The sequence below is a fragment of the Anser brachyrhynchus genome (genome assembly GCF_964034855.1).
Source record: "Anser brachyrhynchus genome assembly, chromosome: 2".
Taxonomy (NCBI): domain Eukaryota; kingdom Metazoa; phylum Chordata; class Aves; order Anseriformes; family Anatidae; genus Anser; species Anser brachyrhynchus.
The window spans coordinates 12,120,827-12,130,516 of NC_137695.1; the positions used below are offsets into that span (position 1 = coordinate 12,120,827).

Genomic DNA, 9,690 nt, shown 5'->3' on the forward strand with positions numbered 1-9,690 from the left:
AAGGGAAACAGTCTTTCCCTTACAGTGTTGAAGACAGTGATATTTCGCTATGTAGTGACTGCATACAGTTGTACAGGAACTAAGGATCAGCCATAGAAATTCCAGAAGTGCCTGAAGCTGTTGTTAGAGGTAGTCCTATAGAGATATTTAACTCATTCATACCAAGACATGAGACAGTTTTTGAATATTTCTGTCAACAACAGTCCTTATGTGCTTATCCTCAAGAGGCTAAAGATTTAAAATTCACTGTGGACTATTGCTGAAAGACTGAAAGCTGTCTGATGGCACTATCCCACGGACATACCACCTTCAGAGGAAAATGCGTATTTCAGTCTCACGTGTGTTAGCTCACTCAGCATGGTGCGTCACATCAGAAGCAAAAAATATAGAAACAACTGCGTATAGGTAATTTTGAGACATAATCCCAGAGCAATGCCAATATCCTTGTGTATAAAATACTTTTGCCTCCTTCTGGGGATATACATCTCAAACATTTCACATGTTCACCAAAGGGACAGACACAAGGCTGGAGCATGTTTTGCCCCTGCCCATAGCTCTGGCTGGCTCCCAGGCTGCTATAAATCAGCATCATTAGTTTCCAGGTGAGGACCTGAATCTTTTCTTACCACCTTGGTCTGTGAGCAGTAGGGTCCAGACCTGTCAGAGGGATGTCACTAGGCAGGTATATCCAGAAATCCAACAGACTGTAGTACATTTTCTCTTTATAAACAGCCCACATGTTTATGGATGACAGCGGTACTGGGGAGGGGGCTAGAGGGAGAGATGTGGGGAGTGACAAATAGACTGTAAATTAAAATTAACTGCATCAGAAACTTGAAGGAAAGATACAAGTTGGATACTGTGTATAGAAAATATCTTACTGCAGTCAAGCCTGACCCCGTTCCTTGAAAAGCATTTCTCTGATTTGTTCAGGTCACAAGTGGGATGGAAATGAGCCTCCGTACTGCTTCTTCACACATCCGGATTTAATAGACTTTTTTCCACTGATAAAAGACCACTAATGAGTTCATTTTCAAGCTATTAAATTGGCTAGAATAGCTAGTTCTGCTGATGATTGCACAGAGACCTGACGGTCACAGTGGGTTTTGTCTTTGCCTGTTAACCATTTGCTGTCTCAGTGTTGCAATACAAATATTTAAGTAGAAGAAGAGAAACCAAGCACAAGAAACCTTGCCCTGCCACCCCAACCCTTTGTTTGTTTTACCCTTCCCATTTTGTGACTGCATATTTCGTAGATGTTTGTAAACATGAATGCTTCTTCCCCAAATAACTCTAGTATCAGTAATACCCTGTGTGATCCAAACAATTAGAAGCACATTCACAACATTTGAGTTTGGCTCCTATTTTCCTTCCTTTGCAGAAATGTTTTACTTCAGAGTATCTCATTTCCCACCCAGACCTCAGACTCCTTTTTCTGCTGGGCTGAAATCTGTGCCCTTATTGAATGCATACAGGGGATGCCTAGTGTTACACAATGCTGCCTGAAATCTTAAGAGAACAACTTATTTCTTTAGCCGTACAAATGAATGTAGTAAAGGAATCACTAGGTGGTTTCTCTGTTGGTTTAAATACACATCCCTTGCACTGTTATGCAATCTATCAGCCTTTTACAGGCAAGCAATTAGCTGCATAGCTGCTCAGTGGTGTAAACGCTGCCCTTCACAGTGCTTGAGGGAGGCAGAGGGAGGTTGTCAGAGTCTTTTAATGTGGTCCTGTAAAACGCATTAGAAATGGATTTGATCTCTGCCTTTCATATGCATGGGACTATGGATTTGGCACCATGGAAAATAAGCTGCATACCTGCCTTTCAACACAGATCTGTATCCTGCACTGCTTTTCCTCTGCCTTGCTGTAACACACCATTTCTTTTGGCCAGATACCCCTGGAGAGAGCCACGCACAGCAGCACAGGCTGCTTGAAGATGCCCTCTGCACTAGGCACAGCAAACAACCCTGAAATATGTCTGAAATATTGGAAAGCCGTCTGTGCCAGGTATTCAGCATAAGTGAAGGTTGTGGCTTTGTCCTTTTCCACCTGCTCCAGGGGAAAGGTAAGGAGAAGGAAGGGTAGAGGGGAGGCTGACTTTGGGCTCTGTCCTTTCACACCCCCGCTGGCTGCTTCAGGCACAGTGACTGCAGACTGTATTACAGGTATTAAACTAGAAAATGTCATGCTGTTAAGATCAGAGATTGTGCTGCAGTTTTAGAGGCTTGAGCACATGTTCATTCCCTCCAGTGGCTTTGGAAATCTCAAGTTTTAGGTTTCTTCCCTTTTTTCCACCAAGTCCCTGCCCACACCACAGACACTCATCACATAATGAACACAGTTCTACCAATTCTTCCCTCTTTCTGGGACTTTCAGCAGGTATCCCTGCTTATTTGTCCCTGCACTTACATCAAACCTCCTGCTGTACTCAAACCTATTGTTTCACAGTCCTCCCGAATCCGTTCCTGAGAACTTCCTTTAATGAGACAGGATTTGTAAGAGGCAGAGAAAAACAATGCTAGAATCCTTTTCATATCACAGAAAGTTACGAATTTATGCATTTGTGAATTTTATGCTCATTGAAGATTTCCTTTCAAGCTTAACTGCTGTTTTCACACGCATTCAACCTGCCTTTCCAATGATACAGCCCTTGCTTAACTTTAGAGAATATAAAAAAGCATAAGTTGCCGCATAGACTTTGACATTTGTGTGGCCCTCCTTTATTCTTTACTGAATTAACTTCATTACCGTCCCTTTTCTTTTCCTGTCCTTTCCCTCCCTGACTTCCAGACAATCTTTTGACCACTTTTACTATTACCACAGTGCAGACAGCACACTGCTTACAAATTACAGTTTGTTCTTGACTGAGCTTGACATTTCCTAAACTAAAAAAAAACAAAAACAAAACATTTCTAGCAACCAAAATAAATCTCTGGTTTCCAGATCTTCATATCACTATGTCGGAATAGCACCTTTGCGACTTAGAGGCCAAAAGCATGGAGTCCTAGGCCACAAGGTGGGAAGAAAGGAGTCCCAGGCCACAAGGTGGGAGAGCAGCCTGCAGTTGTCCAACTGTTGCAGTTGCCATGTGGGGACAACAACTGCACAGAATAAATTAAATCCATTGTTTTCTGGTACTCGTAAGCAGGTGAAGATCTCTGTTTACTCCTAATGAGATTTTTCTGGATGAATATTTCAGAGAATGCCCTCATTTCTGCTTTATTTTGTAATGTCTATTTTTCTGAGACTCGCATCCAAAAGGCACTGGAGGTCTTTGCTGGGAAGCACTAGAATTGTGTCCATCATGACATTGCCAATTCCATCCAATTGCTTGACTGGTTGTACTGGGACTGTAACACCACCAGCGTGCAAAACACCTCCTTGCTGCTTATGTGCCATTCCTGTCCTGTAGCACCAGAACAAGAGGAGAAAAAGCAGGTACTAAATAAGGAGAAAAAGGCAAAGAAATCACTTAAGATTTTGGATATGGATGTTGGGTCAATAAGGAACAGATTTTCAGACAACTTTGGAGAGAAACACCAAAACGTATGAACATGTAAGCTAACCATCACAAGATTTGCTCCCCAAGATTGGCATATCCCATTTTTAAATGTTGATCACACAGTCAGAGTCTAGCAAGTGAGACAGAGTCTACACTTAATAAAAGAGGAAAAATCTGAAGCTACTTTTTTTTTTTTTTTTTTTTGGCTTCACTGCAGCCACACACGAAGTCCATCCACAGTATCCCCCTGCAAGTGGGCTGCAATCAGTCACCTCATCCAGCATGGAGCTGGAATTGTCAATTCAAGTCTTCACTCAGTGATCTAATTCCTTCTGTTGAAGGCACTATGTGACTTCTCCCTTTCTTAATGAAAAAATTTCTTATAACCTCAAAGCTTTCAGTCCAGTCCTCAAGTACTTCTTGTTGGAGCAAAGCTGTGCAAGTTAAAATTTATCTTTAAGCAGAAAATTCTTGTCTTGCAAATGTTTGTAACTGGGTCTCAAGAGAATGGTTTTTGATGCTTCTGTGCCTGCTCGTCACCAGGATGATGGTGACATTACTATGAACATGATAAACACGAAGTCATGGAACTTCAAATGTAATTGTGTTCATGACACTTTCCATTTCATGTGTTAAAATTTTGTGATACCTGATTTCAAACGTAAAGAATCTCTTGATATTTCTGTTTAGTTACATCCTATTTTCTCTGTGATGACACAAGCTAGTTGTTCATAATTAGCTGAAACTGAAACTTACCTTAGAACAAGTTGGCACAGGAACCAGTTCCTTCTTTCTAAAGATGGGGGAAAAAAATGCCTCAGAACCAAAAGCACTACTTTTTGGGCAGTATTTAAGCAGTTTCAGTAGGCAAGAAAAAAAAAGAAAAAAGTGATTGGAAGAAAAGATGGTTACAAACTTGAGATCTAAGAAAAAAATGAATAATAACCAAAACACAGTGGATTTTCCTCATTTCTCAGTGCACACCCAAAGAGTCTACTTCTGAAGAACCTGTGTCAAACATATGGAAACACCTCTTTAATTCTCTAGAAATGATAATTTTCTAAGTTATTCAGGCTCACTTCACATGAGCCCTTGCTTCTGTGACTTATTTAAAATGTAAAGTAGGACCCCCACCCACTTGCACTTGTGAGCTGACGGGTTTGTGCTTAGATGGAGCAGAGTGCTCTGCTGGGCTGGGGTTTCCCACTGTGTGGCAGCAGCTACAGGAGAGTAACCCACATCATACACACTGCAGCAGGCAGCAATGCGTGCCTTTCAGGGGTGAGTCCTGGGTGTTACAGTCAGTATTTTACTGTGGAACCCATTCATGAAGCAAGTGGTGTTCAACGAAACTAAAACATGGAGCTTCTCCTTTAAGATTTATGAAAAGCACCAGTTTGCCAATATGTTTTTTTTTAATCAGAGAATGTGCTATAGACAGAGGACAGTACTCTTATGCAAGCAATGCTCTAGTAAATCACATTGAATAAGGTTTTTAAATTGATTAATTAAACTGCATTACAATTCTATATGGACACTTCCAAAGTGAATTAAGCTAAATCCAATGAAGACCACTTTAATTTTGAATAAGGGATTTACATCATATGATTTAACAATCCAGTTTAAATTAACATCTTTATGTAGTTTGGATTTGAATTCTGCAGCATATGTTGTATAGGCGAAATGTAAAGCACAGTTCTAGCAGTGCACAGCAGCAAGTAAATCTCTAGCAGGTGAGGAAGATTTCTGTCTCCATGACAATATTGCTTAGGTTTTCTGATGGTACTACTTATCATTTGGTAGCTATTAAAAGTAAGAAAGTCTATTTAAAATAATTGTTAAGATTTGAGTGTCTCCTTATTCTAGAGGTTCATAAGTGTAGGCAATAACTTCACACTCTGACCACCAAATTGCAAGCAAGGTAAAATTTGAGGAAAAAAGAAAAGGAAAGGTCAGTGAAATTAATGACCAAGAGAGACATTACTACCACATCACCGTGGCTATTGCAACTGTCCTCATCTATTCTGAGACAGACAAAAAGTTCATCATCAAGAAGCCATCGACAACCATCGCACTAACCATCCTGTCTGGCAGGCCCAAATCCCAGCCGTTGTGTTACAGCTTAATAATTCATCTCCTCTCACCAGTCAGATTGTACCTTGACTCTAAGCCAATTCATAACAACTGCTACTATAAAATCACAAAAACCTCAGGTTAATCTGATGTTTAAGAAGATAGATAGCTGAAATGATGATGCAAGATTTTCTCCTTTCCTCCAGACTTCTCAAGGTTTCATAGCTCCTTTTTGACATACGGGTGCTGTTGAACAACAGCCAGGCTGGATTGCTTCTGGTGCACAACAGGGCATGATTATTTTTTAAAATGAAACACAAGAAAACCTTAAAAATTTCATTTGCATGTAATCAGCATCCATTTCCTGCAAAATGCAATGCCCAGTCAACCAGAAGAAAAATGACTTTTAAAAAAAGCAGGTGTTCTTTCTAATTATGGTCGATTCGGGAAAGTTATTAACACTTATGTGTATCCAGGTTTACTATATTGTAACCTTGTTTGGTTTACCAGCAGACGTCTAATCAGGAACACTGTCTTTTGGTTTACTCCCCAAAACTGGAGTTTAGTAAATAGCTCAAATTAGCTAGCCCTGATCTTATATGATTAGCACATTATACCTTAAAACACAAAACTAATGACCAAGATAAAACCCAGACTGCTCTGCTGTTGCAGCTACCATATGAATAGAGCAGCAGCGGTTAAACATGCAGACAACACTGATATAGTCAAGTAGTTTATTTCTCCAGGCTTACAAATTTGATTACCATGGAGTACAAAGCTATTAAAAATTTGACCTTTCTATACTGTACAACTTGGCAAAAAGCCAAATAATAACTTTGTTTGACTTGGGTAATATGATTGAGTGCTTATTCAGCTGAAAATAAAATGACTTTTCTTTACAGAAAATTGTATCTGGAAGACTTAATGTCCATCATGAACATAACACACATACAGAGTCATTAATTCAGACTCACTGCAGCCACTGCCATAGAAGTAAAGGGACAATGTTTCTATGTGTAGCAGAAAATGAAAAATTCTAGTGCTTGCCTGGCATTTCCTCTGTCATGGGGAGAAGCTACGTATGCACTGATAACAAGTGGTAAGGCAGAAAACAAACAAATTTTATAACTACAGTATGGCACTGATACCTCCTAACTCCTTGCCTTGAACAGTTTTCTTTTCATACTTTTTGATATGCAAACAAGGGAAAAATATGAGTAGTACTCTGATGTTAGATAGACATCTGATCTGCTAAAACCTCTCATTAGTGTTTCCATTAATACCAATGGCAAAACTAACAGTTCTCGTTACACTTAGGAGTACAATCAAATGGATACGCATGAAAGAAAAATGCCTGGATAGTTCTCCTGCTTTCAGCAGCATTGCACTGGTTTCTAGGTTTGGAAAAAAACAAAACAAAACAAAACAAGAGGACAGAAAATGGTAGGTAATAGAAAAGAAAATTATCATTTCATCTTCCAGGTACCTTTGGATTTAATTAGACTTGAATGACACATGACAAATAGGATCCTTGACAAAATTTAAAATAAAATCCTGCACAATGAAAAATTTCCCTTTACTCAAAACACAGTGATTAAGTATTTTGCTCACTTCTATTGTTTCTTTTTTTTTCCTTATTATTTATTTATAAATAAATAATATTTATTATTAATAATAAATAGGGGGCATGAAGGATTTTTCAAAACTTCAATTTTTCTGGGAAAGCAAAATAGCAGTTTTTGGTTTCCCAGCTTGCTAACTAAAACACTCCTGTCCATTTCACTTACAGGCAAAAAATGAACTTCTGGAGACAAGTCCAGGCACTCAGCCATGGAAGCATCATTTCAGTCTTCCCCACTGCTTAGGTATTTTTTTGTTTCTTTCCTTTTTTTTTTTTTTTAATTTTTTTCTTTATAATACGGAACTTTTCCCATGTGCTGTTTCATTTTTTCATGTTTTCAAGAAGAGAATTCTAATCAGAAAGAAATTATTAAAAGAAATCCACTGGAATTTGTGGGAGCATTGTAAAGTCATGCGTATAAACTGATTAAGATATCAGAATAACTACCTTCTACTTCTGTGCAAAGTTGTGTAGAGTTTTTAATGAACACGCAAGATACTAAGTTTTATGTCTTGTCTGAAAACTGGATTTCCAGTGGGCTGCGTTCTTCTGTTTAGCTGTAGAAACCAAGAACAAGGCAATCACACTTCACCTAAAGCACTGTATTAGGAGAGCAATGTCCATTTATTATTCTGCAAAAGTGGAAAAAAAAACCCAAACCTGTACTGTCCAATGCATTTCTTGCTTTTTTTTTTTTTTTTGACTTTTCTTATGAAATTCCTTCAGGACATAGGAGTTGCCCCAGAAAGTTAGACAAAAGTTACATATCATATAATATCCTAGTGAAAGCAATCATCCATATTGTACGCTCCAGTTCTGAGGAAATTCAGCTGCGTAGCTATGGAGCAGTCTGGACACATGGGGATTTTCGTTCCCATTCCCTCAATTTAATATTGTTTTTTGCCTAAAACCCAGAAACGTAGCCCTCTTCCATTCATTTTATATCTTCCAAAAGTAATAAAAAACACATCACTTTAGTGGAGTTTTTGCTTATTGTCTAAAGTATCTCCTCAGTTATGGAATTCAATTAAGCCTTCATCTTAGGTAACTTTTCATGTCCATATACTCCACAGTCTTATTGTGAAATATAAAAAGGAGTGGATGGCAGCAACAAGAAAGAGGTATTCTGACTCCGTAGTTGTGTGCTGAATGCCCATCGGCATCAATGGATTTTCAAGAGCCTGACTTATGAGTCAGTCCCGAAGAGCCCTTCAACCCATATCAGCAGTCGTTACTCAATCTTTTGGCCCCAGTATTTTCTAAAAAGACTTTTGTTGTCTTGTTTTCTCTTGCAGGTCCTTGAAGACACCTTGCTTTCACCAGCAGACGTTCACTCCTGAATTGGTTGGTGACCAACAAGGAGCATTAAGATTCAAACCGTATATTTCACTTCCCATATTCAGTTTAAGAGTTTATAGTGTACAAAACTTTTGATCAGCCTGCCAATGACCACATCTTTTATCAGCTGGATGACTTGCCTACCAGTGGATATTCCTTTGCATTCAATTTTTAAGTTGAACACAACACAGACAGGTAAACACTCTTCTTTCTGAACACCGAGAAGATAAAGGTGGTCCTTCCACTGTGAGCTCCTTGAATGTATATGCAACATCCTACAATTTAGAAATCACTGTTCCCTGCTGTTTTCTTTCTTGGGAATTAGGTGAGACTGGGAGCTGTGTTTGATTCAAGTTTAGAGGAAGAGAATTCTGTATGTTGAGATCCTCTTCACTCATCTATAAAGAGCTTCAGGTTTGACTGAAAGTGTGCTGCAACATGACAAACTCCTGCGCCCTTTTACGTGCTCTGAACTCACTTCAGGGTTAAGAGTCTAGTCACCCGTCAAGTGCCAAACAGCTATTAGAGTGGATTGATCAAGTGGAACATGATGGCAGGAACAACAGAGAAGGAAAAGAATGAATGCCATTTTATATGAATTATGAAGCCGCCAGTAGGCACACGGCACTAATCATGGTTGCTTACCCTAAGCAAAGCTGGGCAATGAAAAGTTGTTTTTAGGTAGGATAAAGGTATCCCACAGTGCTGGCACTTATATACCACTTTGGGATTGTGCATATATACTGCCTGTTGTCATTTCTGCTGGAAAGATTAGAGGCATGAACTGCTGCTGCTTCTCTGTGATACTGCTTTCCTAGGAGAATATCAGCCGCTAACTGCATAATGGAGTGATAGTAAACATATTAAGAAATACAAGTCTCAAAGCATTCCTTCTGCTTTCTTCTGCTTATACAGAAGAGATACTCTTAATACATACATTGTGAAAGATCGAGAGGGGACCTCATCAGTGCTTTATAATAACCAAGTATAAATCCTAAGCTCTATGGGTAGTATCCATGATTAATTGCATTCAGTCGACATTAGACTCTGTCATTATCAGCTACTCGCTGCTCAGCACTTGCTATGCTGTTAATTATTGTTGTGTGGCTCTAAGGGATGTTTTCAAAACATTTCAAATTCTGCTACTGTA

The 9,690-nt window shown here is 39.1% G+C and overlaps 1 protein-coding gene across 2 annotated transcripts in view; it reads right to left on the reverse strand.

Moving 5' to 3' along the window:
- Positions 1–9,690, reverse strand: part of ADARB2 (adenosine deaminase RNA specific B2 (inactive)) — a gene marked incomplete at its 5' end in the record, with an annotated part of 313,600 nt that overhangs the window by 242,208 nt on the left and 61,702 nt on the right. The gene's annotated exons all lie outside the window — the stretch shown is intronic.